General features: G+C 38.5%; 1 long non-coding RNA gene across 1 annotated transcript; it reads left to right on the plus strand.

Moving 5' to 3' along the window:
* The first annotated feature begins 17,076 nt into the window (after positions 1-17,076).
* LOC138698824 (uncharacterized) lies at positions 17,077-19,047 on the plus strand. The gene is made up of 3 exons (XR_011331947.1): positions 17,077-17,122; positions 17,542-17,647; positions 18,751-19,047. It is a non-coding gene; the product is annotated as an uncharacterized lncRNA (long non-coding RNA).
* The last annotated feature ends 769 nt before the right edge of the window (positions 19,048-19,816 follow it).

The raw sequence follows: 19,816 nt of genomic DNA on the forward strand, positions 1-19,816 counted from the left end.
AAACTAAAATCGTTCAGATAACGATCTTTCTGCTTTCATTCTTATGTTTGCCCAATTTTCATACATTCTGCAATTATATAGCCTCTTGAGTGAGTCAGTCATTGATTGATTGATTCATTCATTCATTCATTCATTCAATATTTTGCCCAAGGTCAGGTCTTTCACTGCAAACCCAGTTTTCTCCAATCTTTTTCTATTTTATGCCTTTCTCTTTGTCTCGTATGATCCATATATCTTAATGTCGTCTATCATCCGATATTTTCTTCTACATCGAACTCTTCTCCCGTCTATCATTCCTTCTAGTGCATCCTTCAGTAGGCAGTTTCTTGTCAGCCATTGAACCAGACAATTCATGCCATGTTTGCAGTTTTTCTTGGGAAAGATAAATGCGGTAGCTTTCCGATCCTTTCCGCACACCACTCTCTCTTTCGCATCTTAATAAATCCCACGGAGCCCCAGCGTGAAGGTAAGGAGAGTGGATTTGACTAATTAGGCCCTCCGGACTTCACCGAAATTCATCGCAAGGGTTAGATATCAGTTCTATCAGGATTTCTGACTCGATCAGAAACCGGGAAATTACTATACTATACTTCATACATGATTATGATATAGGATGTATGCGCAGAGGTCCAAAGTGTAGTATAATATAACCTGAATTTGTGCCCTAAGTGTAACCTGCAGAATTTTTTCAGCATTTTTTTCCCATTTCAGTGACTTTTTTGAAGTGTAGAATTATACTGAACTTTAAAAATAAAACATCAATTATCTGAGGGCTCAGAAGGTTATGCCTAAGCAGTTATAAATGAGACAAATAAATACGTTGTTACTGCAACGCTTGTATGCTGAGCACGGATGTGGAGAAATAAAGATCTCAGTTTATCAAGATCTACGAGACTGCTGCGGATGAAGTCAGCTGCTGTTACCTAACACTCACTTCCTTCATAAACTGGTTTGACAATTCCGAGTATGACGTCACAGTGGCGGATCCCCCTGGCTTCACTTTCTATTCGATAGCGTTTATAACAATTCTTTGAAATTGTTACTTGTAATATAATTGGACTCGTTTGTTGTGGTAGCGGCATCAGGCCGCCTACGTGATATGGTTGAGTAGTCAGACGGCCGCCATGCATCATGTAAACACGGTGCTTCCAAAACCACAAGATTGTACTTACTGCATGCTTGAAAAGATGATCGGTGCGATTAATATTGTAGTAGTTTTAAGTTAACTTTAGTTCACAGTCTTTTTGTTGGTTGATACCTGTATTTCATTCTCGTCTTTACATGATATTAACCACTCGAATCGATGCTCCAGTAAACGACTTACTCGTAAAGAAATAAGTTCCTGTTCTACATGATTTAATTTATTGTAAAATCTAATTAAATTAAATGTTCCTAACATTCCATTTCTTACGTAGTATTAAATTCTGTTCGCCGGTTCACATTACAATCTGCAAAAAGTAATTTATGATTTTGAAACAGTTTTAGACATGTAATCTAAGATTTTTGCTTTTAGGAACACATTACATCGGGACAAAAATCATTATAAACAATCACAAATTATAATAGGTTAATTCATTTGTTTCTTGGGGATACAAACTCTCTCTCATGTTTTCTTGAAGGATTTAGGTAAGAAAAATGAGGTATAGGTCTCGCAAGCAGGGAATACCGACGGAAGGAATGCGAATCAAACACTGCGATAAGGAAGAGCGAGCGACAGGAAAGGTCACGAGATAACTTGAATGATATTCAAGAGTACAGTCGGAAGAGAAATGACATCGATAGAATCAATCTTGCGTTGTGATAGTTACATTACGACTTTAGTTTGTTCCATTGCCTGTGAATACGTGTCTTGTATCGCACGGTATTATTATTTCATTCGTAAACATATGTTGCGCGTTTAATTACCTTCGAATTTTTCTCTTGGTACGCTCTTTATTTCCATAGCGATGTCCTCATTTGTTCATCTTCTTGGAAGAGACAGTACTTCCATCGGCTCGCATCTTTCCCCCCTCGGTGTGCCTACATACACGCATCAAAACAGACAGCAACGCCACCAATGCTTTTCGGTAATCGTTTCTTACGCGAGCTATAAATGAGCTAATAAACTAAACTAAATATACTCTTTGAAGAAAGTCCTAACAAAAAACTTCTTCAAATCCTACAAATCACTCAATATATCCTCATTACTAGACCGCAGAACTTCATGCAATGGCAGCTTACACTCAAATTCATTTTAATACAAACTTCTGCTTTCACTAGTTCTGTTGACATTCTGTTCCTCTCGTCTGTCCACAAACCATTCATGACACTAAACACCCTTTCCACATGCACATTACTTACTGGAATTGCTAGCACATGTCGCAATATTATTAACATATTAGGAGCAGTAGATTTTTCGAAAAAATATACCCAAAGTTTGCAACACTGATTTTTATCTTTGTCTTGCATCACTGTTGTTACCACTGCAGCACTTGATGCAGTCCTTCTTCTGGACATTCATTTCCGTCGAACTCGAAAGTGATTTGCAATATCTTTGCTACGTAAACTAAGCCATTAAATGAGAACAGTGATGGGCTAGATAGATCAAGAACAGATATAATATATAATATGTTATTGCCACTAAAATCGCACCACTTCGCAACAATCTGCCATACACAATGGTGCACTCTTTCATTACAGTTTGTTTTTCGGCCTCTGTGAGGTTTTCAAGGGACATATTTCTCTTCATCTTCATTCACACGATTTAAAATCTCCTCACAAAACGCCGTTCTATTGAGAATATCGCGATTTTTTAATTAATGTACCACCTCAATTTTGTAAGGATGGAAAAGTAAGTCGCATGAGTATAATGGGATGGGATCATGATGCTATAAATCAAAATGTCGAAATTTACGCCTAGTAGCCTCAAAACTGTGGTTGTTATTGAAAAAGCTTTTAATTCAAAGCACATTGTGCACTACTCCACATTTCCATTATGACTAAATGACATTTTATTGGCAACAAAATATGCGCGTAGCACTAACAAAATGTGACAAAGAAAGCATAACACAGACTTTTCTTTGGGTTTATGCAAAATTTCGAAGCGTTTATCCCCTGTTACAAAAGTTTTCATTTGAGATGAATAAAAGACATAAATTAATCAGTAATATATTCTACAACGTTATCTATGACTCTCTGTCAACGCTAGAATAGATTTTCGATTTTTCGTCTGAAGAAATCTGCTGGTTTGTAGTTTAAGAAGTCATCAAGCCAAGTTTGTAAAGCATCTCCGTTATAAATGGAGTACCTTTCAAGGTTGTTGGACAGAGGACGGAGAAGGTGGAAATCTATGCGCGCAAGATTGGAATAATATGGGGGATGTGGATCACCTCTCAACCAAGCTCCTGGATGGCCGCATTCGTCATGTTAGCGGAGTGCAAGCGTACATTATCGTGTTGCAGCTGCACTTGATGCAGTCCTTCTTCTTCTTCTTCTTCTTCTTCTTCTTCTTCTACTGCGGTCACTAGGTGTCTGAGTTATTGGCAATAAATGTCAGCAGTTATAATTAAATTCCTGGGAAGCTTCGTAGTATACGACGCCTTCTTCATCCCACCAGACACTTAACATCATCTCCTGTGGATTGACACTAACTTTTGTACAGCGTTTTATATATTGTTGAAACGACAGAACCATTTTCTTGCAGTGCTTTCTCCGATGACATTCTCCCAGTACACGAAACAAATGTTTCGGGCCGCCTCCGCTGCCTTTCCTCCTCTATTAAACTCCAGCAGGGTCAATGTAGAATATCCACCGGCCACGGAACGAATATTTCACACTTTTATCACTGGCAATGTTGCGCTATAAACCAATTTTCGGCAATCTAATGTAAAAGACTGCTTACAAATATTTGGAAATTTTCAGAGAAAATACACGAATTCAATCTTTTAACGCGATTGTTTTTGTTTTCAAATTAAGGTAATTTACTGGGAGACATCGCTAGATATAGGCCACTCTTACACTAAACCTGGAGTAATTTACACTTATTAATCAAATATGATTCTACTTACTGTTTTTATATGCTCACCTGTTCGTAATTTTTATTTTATACATATTTAATTGTTTTTTCCATCCAGAGATTATTAAGAACGATGAATATTAGGCCTACTTAATGTCTCCTATCTCTCTTCAAATAGTGTTTATGTCCCATGTTAATTTCCATCTGTTTTCATAAGTTAACAATGATACACATTGGGGACAACATATAAGACATTATTTTCCTACACAATCCACGCTATATTCACATTGTTTTCAAATGATTAATCGAAGATGGTTTGCTTATTGTTTATTACACGCACATTTGTATGTAAGTTCTATTCGATACATTTTTTTCTATCCCATGATCATTAAGAATGGTGAATATTATTTATGCTTGTTTCCTGTATTTCTTAAAGTAATGTCATGTAGCATGCTAGTTTTTATTTGTCGTTATTTACGTAAAAATGATGCGCCAAAAAATAAAAAATAATAATAATTTCGTACTCACTCCACATCCTATATGCACATTTGTTTTCCAGTGATTTATTAAAGAATGTACCGGTATTTAAAAGTCTAATTAAGAAACATGTTACATAAATCATCCTTGTACCAAAACGGAATGCCCCCTGGACCAAATTATCGTATTTTGCAGTGGTTGTCAGTACTCGCTGAAATGAGTAATCCTAATTCTGTTGTACGGTAGCAAGATCGATTGTTCAATTTACAGGATATTTTATGAGGTTGTCATGACAGAGATAACTATTGTTAATTGCTTTTATTTATGTCAGTAGGCCTTGACTGACGAGTATAAAAGTACTGGCGCTCTTAGGGATGGCTGACAAGCAACAAGCCATACTAAAGATGTTTAGCATTAGTGTAAAACTGGCCTATGCCTCCTATAGTGGTCGGGACATAAGTAACCTTCACTGAATATTTCGTAAGAGTTCGCTTTTTTATCACTCGACACTTCATGTTCTTTGACCCAAAAATGTCACAAACTTTCTTCAAATCCGCAAAATCTAAGGCTTATTTACAAGCACAACACACCGAATAACAAATGACAAACAACAAAAAATAAACAATCTCCTAACAACACAGTATTGAGATTACGTACAAGAACGCTACGAACTTATACACCAACTTAATACTCATATTTGGTCTACATTTATAGCTGAGGATGGTGAAAAGATGTTTTAAACCTGTGTTCCAAGAGCATTACAAAAAAGGAACTGTATTCCAAGATTCAAGGGACTTTTAACCTATTTCTTATGTTCCACATTTTGTATTGGCAACTAATATTAATGAATTTAATATTTTTATTATAATATCCATCTATAGAAGATCTTTCAAGGGGGTTTCGAAATGACGATATTGGAGAATTCGCTTATTAATTCAGCACTGTACAACGTCGTATAACATTACCTATTTTGAGGTTTTAGTTATGTAATGTGGTAAACCCCTCTGCGGACAGTTACTCAAGATCAAGGTCTGTGTTTAAGACACCATCTAGTTTCATTTCAGGTTTTAAAAATCTTGAAAGAAACAACTTTCAGTACGTCTGCAAGCCACTTTGAGACTGCCATGAAGCTCGATCAAAGTGAAAACTGAGCGGGTCTCGAATTAGGAGCAGATCATGTTTCTGCCTTGCAAAATTAAAAATATTTGTATAAATAATAATAATAATAATAATAATAATAATAATAATAATAGCAATAATAATAATAATAATAATAATAATAATAATAATAATAATAATAACAATAACAATAATAATAATGTCAAATAATAATAGATATTATTGTATACATCTACTTAAATAGTAATAACTTATTGTACCATTTTGAAGATGGGTACTTGATTAATCGTAATTGTCTCGAGCGTCTCAAACATCGAATGATGTATTATTAATATTTTTATCGCTGTAGCGTTACATATGAAAAATAGGTGGATCAGCGTCACACCAGAATTAAAGTATGATTAACACAGAAATTACGGAATACTGGCAGAAGATACGAATATGCCAAGCCAGAACCTTTCACTAGGCAGTTACTGTTCAGTAAAAATTTTATTTCACACTCAATAGAATTTTAAATCTGAACTCTAGTGTGAAGAAAATATGGTACAGCAATTACACTAACATTACATTATAAAGTAGACAGACAGACAGACAGACTTATTGGTATTAGTTCATAAACATTATGTAGTAGTAGTAGTAGTAGTAGTAGTAGTAGTAGTAGTAGTAGCACTAGTAGTAGTAGTAGTAGTAGTAGTAGTAGTAGCACTAGTAGTAGTAGTAGTAGTAGTAGAAGACAAAGTAGTGGCAGCAGAAGTAACAGTACGAGTAGTAGCAGTAGCAATACTGGTAAATAGTGGTAATGGTGGTAGTAGTAGTAGTAGTAGTAGTAGTAGTAGTAGTAGTAGTAGTAGTAGAAGTAGCAGCAGCAGCAGCAGGAGAAGTTCCTAATACTTGTAGTCAAATAATAATAATAATAATAATAATAATAATAATAATAATAATAATAACAACGAATTCCGTCCTTATTCTTATAAAGAATTCAATCAAATAGCAGATATTTAAAAGTATGAAATTCCCAGGTATTATGGTTAGAACGGCGCAAGACTATCGCTTATGAAAACAGAGATAATGCAAAACAATTGACACAAAACAAAAGATAAAATAAGTATTATGTTTCGCAATAATTAATTTCTTTATGAATATGTATAGTAAGACTTTCCTATATTAAATTTCAACGTACCTCGTTTATATGTTTCGACCTATTTATGGGCCATCTTCAGAATTTACTGAGGAAATTCGTAAACAAAATAATTCATTCCTTCATAGTTTCCTGCCCAAAAGTAGGTGTTTCACTGCAAACCCAGCATTCTCAAATTATTATTTTCAGCATTTCTCTTAATCTCCGAATACATACATACATACATACATACATACATACATACATACATACATACATACATACATACATACATACATACATACATACATACATACATACTGAAGCAGTAATTAGGAGAGGGAGAGACCGATTTATTAGCGAAGTGATATCTCCATATTTCCATTACATGTATTCGCGGGGATGTTCTGGCGACTTCGTTAGAATTAGCTTCCCACACAAATGTTTCGCATCTTCTCGTCACCTGTCAGCATCGGACAGATTTAGGGCCACCTTGAGCGGGGTTTCGTATAGAGACTCGATGAAGCATAAAAGCCGAAGTCGGACTAGACCCGTGGGAAAGATACTGCCAAGCTTGGGTTTTCCAAAGAACGGGTATTCTTGTGAGATATACAAACTAATTTGATGTTATGGGAAATCCAAAGTCTAAATTTAGAGATGACATATTTCGCGCCCAATAAGAAGAGATCTTGGTCCAGCTTATGAGGTCATTTTGGACCAATAGGGAATAGATTTTAGGCCGGTTAAGTGACGTAGTTGTTAGCCAATAGGATAGTTAGTTTTATCGTAGGATAGGTTTTTATAAATAAGGGTGACGGGGAGCGGAGATCATAAAAACAACTTCACATCGTGTCGGCGGCCCTACATACAGGGCACAATAACTACTTCGTTTGGTGTCGACAGGACTACTATTTCGCTTCGTGTCGACACAATCACAACATCTCATCGGGTCGGCGGCCCAACTTAATAGTCTTTCTTCAGGCGAAGACTCGATAGATTGAACTTTGTCATTGGCGAGACTACTCGCCAACGTTTAGGAGCTTCGATCGTAGTGTACGGGACAGAGTATTGAATTTATAGTATCGGATAGAGCTTATTCAGAGCTGCAACTGAGTCGATACAGAATTGCGACCAACGATTGAATTATAAGTCAGCCGGAAATACATACTCTAGGGTTTACCAAGTGAATACGACAATAAACTTATAGTTTTGGAATTTACACTGCCTTTTATATAAGTAGCCGGCTTGGGATTATTCCCGACATCAACCTACACCACAACCGTACCTCGGCTACCCTGAGTGAATCTCACGCAACACCGAGACGCACCCACCCTCAAATGGCGTCCAACGTGGGAACTCAACAACGACACCACCCACAAATGGCGCCCAACGTGTAGTCACAATAACCACTCACCCTCAAATGGCGCTTTCCAACGTGGGGCTCGAAGGAAGACAGCTGTTCCAGTGACCGGCCCGGGTGCGAACACAGCACCAAACAACGCGGAGGACCGGACGGAGCATTTCAGCCCTGCATAGCCGAGGAACGACGCTGGAAGGCGGGAATAGAACCAGGCCATCGCGATATCACGACACCACCAGTGAAGGCCACACGGAGACCACCAGAGAAGGCAACTCGGAGAGGCGGTGGCAAGTATGAAGGGAAGATGAATAAATGTGTATATATGTATATGATATTTTGGGGGAATAATTATAAAGTGTATATGTTTCAATTTCTGGTGTGATATTTTGGGTATATATATGTATTTTTTTGGTGTGTGATATTTTGGGGGAGAGTGAAATAAGTGTATTGCGTAATTTGTTGGAAGTGAGTAGAGTGCAAATACAGGCCTAGTTAGATTATTATTGGGAAAGCAAGCGTCGGATAGATGACAGAGTAGCATATAGATGATACTACGTAGCCATAGGAGTAAAGTAGTTAGGAGAATACGAGAAAGACGAGGAAATAGAAACAAGGGAATCATGGAGCAAAGGAAGGACGAGGAAATTATGGAAATCAGAGAGGAGGTCGAGAGTAACGCAGGACAGGAAATAGAGGGAGAGCGATCGGTGGAAAAGCAACAGAGGAGAGAAAGTGACAAAGGGGAAATGACGCTAGAACAGTTATGGGAGCAGATGAGACAATTCATGGAAAATAACTCAAGGGAAAGTAAAGAACAAATAAAGCAAATGGAAAATAAATTAGACAACAATTCAAGGGAAAGTAGAGAACAAATGAAACAAATGGAAACTAAATTAGAGAATAACTCGAGGGAAAGTAGAGAGCAGATTCTGAGGGAAAGTAAAGAACAAATAAAACAAATGGAAACTAAATTAGAAAATAACTCAAGGGAAAGTAGAGAGCAGATTCTGAGGGAAAGTAAAGAACAAATAAAACAAATGGAAACTAAATTAGAGAATAACTCAAGGGAAAGTAGAGAGCAGATTCTGAGGGAAAGTAGAGAACAAATAAAACAAATGGAAAATAGATTGGGGGAAAGTTCGAGAGAGATTAGAGATCATATTGCAAAATTAGCGGAAAGAGGAAACAAGATGGAGGACAAAATAGAGAAGCTAGAGGGGAAATTAACCGAGAATGGGATCGGAATGGAGAACCAATTGAAGATAGCTATGGATAGGATGTCAGAAAGTATGAAGGATTTAGAAGTTAGGGTTAGAGATAGCGCTACGAGAGAGAATAGCGATCTAAAATCAGCTGTTGAGGAAGCGATAGTGGAGAAGGTTCGAGAAATTCAGAATTCGGTAGAAGAGAAAATAGGTGAGATGGATCAGGAAGTGGACGGTCACAAGCGAGCCATAAAGAATAAAGAAAGGGCGGATAACGAATGTTTGGAAGAATTAAGAAGTAAATTAAACTCAATAAACGACGTACTAAATGGGGGTAGTCCCGCAAATTTAAGCGGACATAGCCGCTCGGACCGTGCAGTTTCTAGACAAGAGGGCACAAGTGAGAGCCCGGCATCAGGTAGTAACATAAATGTAAGACATGTTAACAATAGTGTTGGTGAGGAATGTCAGACCTCACGGGATGATGTGCGTAGTGAGTTGATGAATGTAAACGACAAGGCATATTTAGGCCGTCCTCAGTACCCCACTCACATTATGAATGAGATTGGTTACCCTATTTTTGATGAGGTTGAATTTTCAAACCCACATAACTACATAAGTGAGCTAGAAACGTACTTTAGAGTAAGAGGGGTGCCGGATGACTTAAAAATGACTGTCGTACGAAAGAGCCTAAAGAGCCGACCACTCAACTGGGCGCTAGTGGCCCTAGGGGATAATGTCACTTATGAGGAATTCAGAGAAAAATTTTCGGAGAGATACTGGGGACAAAGACAACAACAAAGAATTAGGAAGGAAATTAATCAGAGCAGGTTTGACGCGGGAAGAGGCGTCTCTATGATAGATTATTTTCTTGAACTGGTTAAGAAAGGGAAAAGCCTCAATCCGCCAATACCGGATTCAGAGCTGATCCAAACTGTGATTTCGCAGTATCCCGAGAACATAAGATATAATCTGATCGTAGCAGGGCCCCGAGACTTCGGGGAAACAATAGATTTATTGACTGCGCTGGATGGTTCGGACGCCACGCACTATGAATGTAGTGGACAGGCAGATTATGAACATGGCAAAGGAAAGGGTTCAAGCCCCACCGACCAGAAAGCGGGGAAGGGGGCAAGTACGGCCTTTTCATCCCCAAGGACAGGAGCCCAAAATCAGAGTAACTGGGGTGGTGACAGGAGCCCCAACAATGCACATAGTCGGTACCATAATGGCCATAAGGGAGGGAAAAGTCCCAACAGGGAGAGAAGGATTGACCCGCCCTTTGGGGGTCCTTACAATAATAGTAGGAATAACCAGAGTAGTCATAACAGGATGAGGAACGATCGAGGAGATGTTGGTCCCGTGCGTAGGGTTAACCACATACGATGGTACACGGGAAGACAAGAAAATGGAAATAATAGGCTTAGAACCCAACCACACTGGCTTCGGAACAGGAATTACAGACAGGGATTCTGGCAGCCTAATTTTAGCAGGGGACCGCAAAATCGAGGTGATTGGAGGAGACAGGAGCAGGAGAGAGATAATCGAGACGTCCTACAAGAAATGGCCTCACAAGGGTGCAATAGGCCACCTACACAGTGTAACGTGGGACAAAGCAGGAATAGAGACATGAACGGACGTCAGCAAAGTCAGGTCAGAATGAATATGGGCCGGGAGCCTATAAATTGTAGAAATAGAGACGAGGTAGCAGTGGAACCGACTGCATCGCACTCGGGAAACTGCTAGACAGAAGTCTCAAGGGTTCGGAGATTTCTGTAGCTAAGTGCAGTAAGCCACTGTCAAAAGAACCCACCAACGCGGTAAGCGTGAAGAGGCAGAGCGAGATTACTAACCCAGAGTTAGAAAATAATGGGACTTATGTATTGCCTTATATAGATGCTAAAATATTTGGGATAAAGTGTTGTGTGTTGTTGGACTCGGGCTCCACAAATAATGTATGCAGCTTGGAATTTTTTCAAAAGGTTAGGGATTCAGGAATAAAACTGCAAACGTTACCCATATGTTCACTGTACTGTGCGGGCGCCCTAAGTAAGAAGAAGGAAAAGGTAAAATATCAAGTATGGTTCGAGTTAGAGTGCGGAGACGTGAAATTAAATGCTATTTTTCTTGTGATACAAAAGTTGACTACCGACATCATTATTGGAGTAGAAAGCGTTTATGAATGGCACGCGCTATTAGATTTCAGGGAAAACAGACTAGGGGTTACGGCAGGTAACGGCAGTGTAGGCCATGTCCCATTCAGTAGCAATAACGCTCGAGCTGAGGTAGACGACAGAACCGCGGAAGAGATAGGATTACAGGAAGAGTTATTTTTCGTAGAGCATCTAAAAATTAGTAAGAATGTAATTATAGAGGTTAATCCGTGGGAAGGTAACGAGGTAACTAGGGGAGTGTGTCAAGTAGGCTACGGAGAATGCGAGTTATGTATCGGCGAATTAGTCCAGGCGAGACAAATAGGACGTAATCTCATTAGCGGTAGGGCCAGATATTGTAATGAGATTTCGCTTGGCGATCTTAGGCAGGTAGTCGCGTCTGACAATAGGAAGACAGATACTCTCGAAATAGTGAGAGATAAAGTTAACCAGGCACACGGCCTGAGTGAGAGTGAAAGAAAACGCTTAATGGATGTTGTAGGTAGCCATTTAAATGTCTTTTCAGACGCGCCGGGTCTGTGTAGAGTGTATACACACAAAATTAAGGTGGTAGGAATGGAGGAATTTCGGCATAAATGTAGACCCATCCCCCTATCTTTACGGGATCAGGCAGACGAAGTCATAAATGATATGTTAAAAGATGGCGTTATAGAAGTATCAGACTCGCCTTATGTAAATGCATTGTGATGAGTTCGAAAGCCCAATGGAAGCTTAAGAGTAACGATCGATGCCCGACACGTTAACTCGTTTTCAGTTAAAGATAATTTCAGGACGGAGTCAGTGGACACTTTGTTAGGCCGTATCAGTGACTGTTCTATATTCACTAGTTTAGACTTGACCAGTTCGTATTGGCAGATTCCGCTGGACGAGGACTCGAGAAAATTCACAGCCTTCCTACATAACGGGAAAGTCTATCAGTATACCCGATGCCCATTCGGCATCGCGAGTTCTGGATCTGCGCTACTAAGAGCACTTGACATAATTTTTGGTGATTCGACGAAAGGTTTTCTGGCACAGTACATTGACGATTTTCTTATATATGGCAATAATGTTGATAGGCATATTAGAGATATTGATTTTGTACTCACTAAGTTGAGAGAGGCTGGTATGACAGTCAAGCTGGGGAAAACAGCATTTTTTAAAGTTGAGACAGTTTTCCTGGGTTACGTAATTTCGTCTGACGGAATTAGACCGGACCAAGAGAGAATTCAGAGCATTTCGAGGATCCCGCCGCCGCGGAACCGGAAACAGGTTCGTAGATATCTAGGTATCCTACAATACCAGAATCGGTTTCTCGTCAATTATGCTAAGCATGTAGCCCCACTCAGAGCATTATTGAAGAAGGATACACCCTTCAGGTGGAGGTCGGCAGAGCAGGAAGCATTCGATCGAACGAAACTGCTTTTCGCCGACTCAATTCTGTTGGAAAGGCCTAACGACAGCCTACCCTTTCAGATTTATACTGATGCGTCTTCATATGGATATGGAGCAATTCTATGTCAGACCGATGTAGATAATAAGCGACATGTGATTGCCACAGCTTCTAGGGGACTGTCGCGTACCGAAAGCAACGCATCAATCACGGAACTTGAGATTTCTGCTGTGTACTTCGCACTACAGAATTTCCGTCAGTATATCTTTAATAGGCAGATCATCATATTTACTGACCATGTAAGCCTAGCGTTTCTGAGTAGATGCAAATTGACGAACTCTAGAATATCTAGATATGTGCACGAAATTTTGGCTCATGATGTGACGATTAGACATATTCCGAGGGCAGACAATATCTTTGGTGATTGTCTCTCTCGTTTGAATTCCAAATCGGGGCTACCGGAAACTATCACCGCCCCCGCGTACGAAGTTGCCGTGATGAAAATTGATTCCACGAGGAATGGAGCTCTGACGGGAAAATTTCGGAGAATTGCAGATTTGCAGCAGGAGGATTCCACGATAAGGGCCTTAATGGACAAAGCTAGAGAAATCTCACAGGTGAAAGACGAAGTGTATGGATTGCGCTCTGGTATCTTGTATAAATTGCATGGTAGGGATATCCAGAAGTGGAAGATATACATACCTGCGAGTATGGAGAATGAACTTATAAATAACTTTCACCTATCTATGTGTCACTCTGGGAGTGATAGGATTATTTTAACTATGTCAGAATCATTTTATATTAAGCAACTGTCAAAGAAGGTTAGAAGGGTAATATCTCGTTGCGAGGTCTGCCAGAGGGCGAAACCTCTAAATGTAAGGTATGACAATGTACCACAGGTCATTATCAGGGGTAAAAAGAATGAACTTGTAGCAGTGGACGAACACGGTCCAATGCCCACATCGTCCTTCGGACACAGGTACATATTTGTTACGTACGATGTCTTCACAAAATTTGTAAAGATTTACCCTTTAAGAAATATCTCTAGTAAGTTGTGTGCTGACAAGCTGGTTAGAGATTGCATACCGACTTACGGTCTGGTAACATCGGTGCTCAGTGACAATGTGTCGGTACATAAATCGAAAGTGTTTTGCAAAAGGCTGGAAGATGCGGGCGTGAAGCTATACAATTGCTCCGCATACTTTCCCAGCGGTAATCCCTGCGAAAGAGCGCTTAGGGATATATCATTGTACCTCCGTATTCTGTGTCACCGAAACCATAAGGACTGGTTTAGGCAATGTGAGGTGATTGAGAGAGTCATGAACCACTCTATCAATCCAACGACCGGAATAGCTCCGATCAAACTTATGTTAGGGATCGATCCCGATCCTATGATAAAGAGTTTGCCGCAGGCAATACAGGAGGGTGAGCCTCCTAGTGCGGAACTACTGTGTAAACTAGCTTTCGACCGAATCAGGAAAAAGGCTGAGTATAGACTCGGTAAAGTTAAAAGATATCGCCACAAATGGGAGCCCTCACCCGGCGATTTGGTATTGCTAAGGGACGTGAAGTTATCTTCCGCCCTTAGAGGACGTTACTCACGCATGGAGCTACTGTACAAGGGGCCCTACGAAATCAAAAGTAAATACGGAGACCATACTTTCGAATTGGTAGAATGGGGAAAAAGTAAACCTTTTGGAAAGTACCACAAGCAACTCTTGCGGCCTTTCGAACAGGAGAGGCAAGGAGGCAGGAATGAGAAAGAGTAAGGATAGTTAGTCTCACGCGTACAGGTAGGTGAACATGTACAGGGCGGCTGGTACAACCAAGCACGCAGAGTGTGTAACTGATCAATGAATAAACAAATGTAAATATGTGAATGAATGGGACTGTACATATGTAAATGTGAATATAAATTGTACATTGTTGTGCTTATTGTGTGAGAGTTGTGTACATAGAAAGGCTTGTGAAGATATATGTATTATTTATTGTAATTGCTTGTAGTGATATTATAATCAGATTGTATTGTAAATAATGTGTTACCGGCTGATAGCGTAGGGGAACTATGAGGCTAGTTATAGGCAGAAAGCGGGGACATCTCATAACATTGGAAACTCTTTCGGGAATTTCCAATGGTTATGTAGATGGGCATTTGAAGCAGTAATTAGGAGAGGGAGAGACCGATTTATTAGCGAAGTGATATCTCCATATTTCCATTACATGTATTCGCGGGGATGTTCTGGCGACTTCGTTAGAATTAGCTTCCCACACAAATGTTTCGCATCTTCTCGTCACCTGTCAGCATCGGACAGATTTAGGGCCACCTTGAGCGGGGTTTCGTATAGAGACTCGATGAAGCATAAAAGCCGAAGTCGGACTAGACCCGTGGGAAAGATACTGCCAAGCTTGGGTTTTCCAAAGAACGGGTATTCTTGTGAGATATACAAACTAATTTGATGTTATGGGAAATCCAAAGTCTAAATTTAGAGATGACATATTTCGCGCCCAATAAGAAGAGATCTTGGTCCAGCTTATGAGGTCATTTTGGACCAATAGGGAATAGATTTTAGGCCGGTTAAGTGACGTAGTTGTTAGCCAATAGGATAGTTAGTTTTATCGTAGGATAGGTTTTTATAAATAAGGGTGACGGGGAGCGGAGATCATAAAAACAACTTCACATCGTGTCGGCGGCCCTACATACAGGGCACAATAACTACTTCGTTTGGTGTCGACAGGACTACTATTTCGCTTCGTGTCGACACAATCACAACATCTCATCGGGTCGGCGGCCCAACTTAATAGTCTTTCTTCAGGCGAAGACTCGATAGATTGAACTTTGTCATTGGCGAGACTACTCGCCAACGTTTAGGAGCTTCGATCGTAGTGTACGGGACAGAGTATTGAATTTATAGTATCGGATAGAGCTTATTCAGAGCTGCAACTGAGTCGATACAGAATTGCGACCAACGATTGAATTATAAGTCAGCCGGAAATACATACTCTAGGGTTTACCAAGTGAATACGACAATAAACTTATAGTTTTGGAATTTACACTGCCTTTTATATAAGTAGCCGGCTTGGGATTATTCCCGACATCAACCTACACCACAACCGTACCTCGGCTACCCTGAGTGAATCTCACGCAACACCGAGACGCACCCACCCTCAAATGGCGTCCAACGTGGGAACTCAACAACGACACCACCCACAAATGGCGCCCAACGTGGGAACCCAATAACGACATCCACCCACAATACATACATACATACATACATACATACATACATACATACATACATACTCCGAAGTGATAGTGTTAAAAGTTGTGTAATCAAGATGTATAATTTCTTTAGCTAGCGAGTGGTAGTACTATTGATAAGTTACTGTACTTTCCTCAATTATTATTCAAAAGACAGACATAAAAAAATTATTTAATATGCATTAAAAATGAAAGAATGAAATTACGTTTCCTAAATGGCACTCAAAATATATTTAAGTTAATTGAAAAATAGTACAAAAATATACGGATATAATTAGTGTTACACAAATTTACAGAAAATATATTTATGTCTACTGTAACCATTCCATATTACTTTTTTCCTTGGTGTGAAAATCTCAGTTTAAAAGCGACACAGATTTATAAATTATAGGCCTATTGGAGTTTGTTTTGATTCGCTTAGGAGTAATTTCATTAAACGACTTGACAAAGCATAGTAATCCCATAACAATAAAGCTTGATCAATAAAGGCGGTGATTAATTGGCCTTTTCCTCGATGATATTTATACTTTAAATATTTGCAACAAAAAGTAAATATAATCCAGAATAATTAATTTCTGCAGAACACAGGAGTCTGAGAACTTAACAGGAAACTCATTTAACTTATGTCTCAGTATTATCACAGTCTAGTACATACAGTCACGAAGCTCAATACGTAGTAAATATGCATCTATAGATAGTTGCTAACCACTAGGATCGCTACTATCGCCTCATTACAGACAATGCGAAATAGTACCGGCACAGTCTATTGTTCCTAGCACCCTCACAACTCAAGTTTCGTGACTGTATATCAGGGGGGTGCAACTTGATTTGAGTTATTTACAACGTGAACTGAGAGACATCTACGACATTGGTAAGCAATAAGTCCTCGTTCCTTCAATAATTCCTCAATAGATGGCAAACAAATCAACAAATCGAATTCTGCGTCGATGTTTTGCGTACCGGTATGTGTTTTCATTCGTATTTCAACGTGTTTTGGGCAATATTACTCAGAAGTTTTGTGCTACACGTGTTTTCTTCTATTGAGGTAAGATGATATTTACGTGCTTATTTTGCATTGGAGATCTGAGATTATAAATGAAACATAATGAGCACTTATTGTGTTGTTTATTTATGTATTCGTGTCTTTTGTTAACGTGTGTTACATGTGTTTCACCTATGCTATTCTGAGAAGGAGGTGATATTTAGTACTTATTATTTTACAAATGAAGATTTATTTGCTGAAATTATAACTATAAGTGAATAATTATTGTGATGTAATTTTAACACATTGTGATTGAAGTTATTGTGAGGTGACATGATTGATACGTTTCAAGCAAACAATGCAAGAATGAAACACATAATATGTTTAATTAACTTAATTGATTGATTAACATAATATGCATTTATTATTTAATTACTTATTAGGGATGTAAGAAAAATCACTAATATTGTCTGTCATTCCAGCATGTCCCAGAAAACCTGGGTAAAAACTTGCTCTGTGCCTGGTTGTCTGGGGTCAAATAGAAGAGATTCGGACTTACCATTTTTCCACTTCCCGAAAAATGTTGAGGTTAGTAATATTGATTACTTAATCTATATTCCTTTAAGTTACTCTTGTATTTGTACCTACAGAGAGTAATACAGCAATGTTTTTGTAGGCGAGTCCATTTTTATATGCTAAAACCTAACCTAACATTTAAGCACGTGATTAGCTGTGCAATATTGCAGTAGCCAAACATGTTTTGTAATAATAAAAATATCAGTAGTAGTTGCCCAGATCAGCTACACCAAATAAAGTGCAATCTTCTATTGCTTCACAGGTTTCTGTGAGATTTATACAGTATAATGTAAAACACGTGGTTTTATTTTGCAGCCACAAATACTTTCAGCATAAAAGTCGTTTAATGCTTACCTGTACGGTATATTCTGATGCATTGTTATAGACCGTCTCTCCACTTCTTACAAGTATAACACTAGAGAGTTTAAGAACGCAATACTAGAGAAATAGACAATTTCCCTAGTAACCTAATTAAGATTGGCCTCTCACATGTTATGTTGGTAATAAATTAGTAACATTGTAACAAATACGGGAGGAGCTACAACAATACATAAGTATAAAGAGATGTCATAGGATTTTTATTTTGAAATTATTTGTGCGTGGAAACTAAAATCACATGTTTATGACTATATAAATCACACAGAATCCAGTGAAACAAGAGGAAACTGTGTCTCTTTTGGTGTAGCTTTTCAGGAAAAATACCATATTAAATATAAAAATGGATCAAAAGAAAAGGTTCTTATTTAGTACTGTCACTAGACAACTCTACTTGAAATGAAAGGATCTGAGAATGCGCAACAGTTTTTGCATTTGCATGTACAAACTTGGACTACTCCCGTTTCACAAATTGTTGTTGAAAACAAAGCCGGCATTGTCAAAAATGCCTAGAAATTCTACAAAGTAACTACCTAATTGCATATTTTGCTAGTTACATAATCATAGAACTAGAAAGAGACTCGATCTGTATGATATACGAGCTTAGAGTTTCGAACAGTATCATAAAATTCGTAGTTCTTAAATGCCCCAGAATATACAATAGACCCAAGGTTGTATGATACTAGAGTAGGCCTATTCTATTTACTGGTAATTCTAATTAATACTTCTACATTTTACAGGGCTGTACATTGGGCAGAAAGTATAGGTGTAACCTATACCGAACATACTGCTACGACACTGTTCAACAGAGTAGTATGCAGTCGTCACTTTTCAGAGACTGATTTTAAAACAAAAGAGAGAAAAGGTCTCAACTGGTCGGCAGTTCCATCTTTGGATGGATCAATCACAAGCGCACATTCAGACTCACAATCGAATTACCCTTCATCCGCACAACTTTCTTATCCTTCATCCATTCTATCAACTATACGACTTTTACCAGAAAATGAACTTACCCAATTGTCTCCTCAAAAAGACCTCAAATTCTACAACCCTCAAAAACCTATCAAAGAAAGTCCACAGGTCTGTGTCCCTCCTCCTTTGCCAAAGAACACATTGCAGTCCCACCAACACCAGATATATATTACTGTTTTCATATAGCATGTCATTGTATCAGTTTGTTTTCTAGTGAAATTACAGAAGTAGCACATAAATAAACATTCTTCAACATAAATATCTCATTTCCTCACAATAAACATTGTACTTTGCTGAGAAAAATGTGTTAAAATGGTTTATAATCTTGAACACTTGCATAGTATACGAATTTAAACAATTTTTACTTACAAATGGCAATGTACTGCGTATTTCTGATATTAATAGAAGTATGTAAATATAAAAGAATCACTACGGAGACTCACAGAGTGTGCCCTGTTAGTGCATGAATAAAGTGGCTTTTAAAAGCCAGACGAATGCATAATAATAGTAATAATGATCACTGAGAGTTGTTCCTTATTATTTTGATAATTTAGTAATAATACCTGTACAATATATTTTGTGTTCTTTGTGCTTCTTCCACATTCTTTTATGTTACTTTACAAATAAATATTTCTGGAACACTATTGTGTCTATTGTGTTCATTTGTAACTATGCTTGCTCTGCTCGATCCATATTGTGCTGTAGAGGAGGAGGCGGCTGTGTGAAATATGAGGGTAGTATGGATGTGTGGAGGGAGATGAGTGAAATTTTGGTTAGGTTTCTAGAAAAATGCAATTTGCAGAATTAAAATTATCCGTGACTTTTCATTTTTAT

Source organism: Periplaneta americana, chromosome 4 (assembly GCF_040183065.1).
Source record: "Periplaneta americana isolate PAMFEO1 chromosome 4, P.americana_PAMFEO1_priV1, whole genome shotgun sequence".
NCBI classification, from domain to species: Eukaryota; Metazoa; Arthropoda; class Insecta; order Blattodea; family Blattidae; genus Periplaneta; species Periplaneta americana.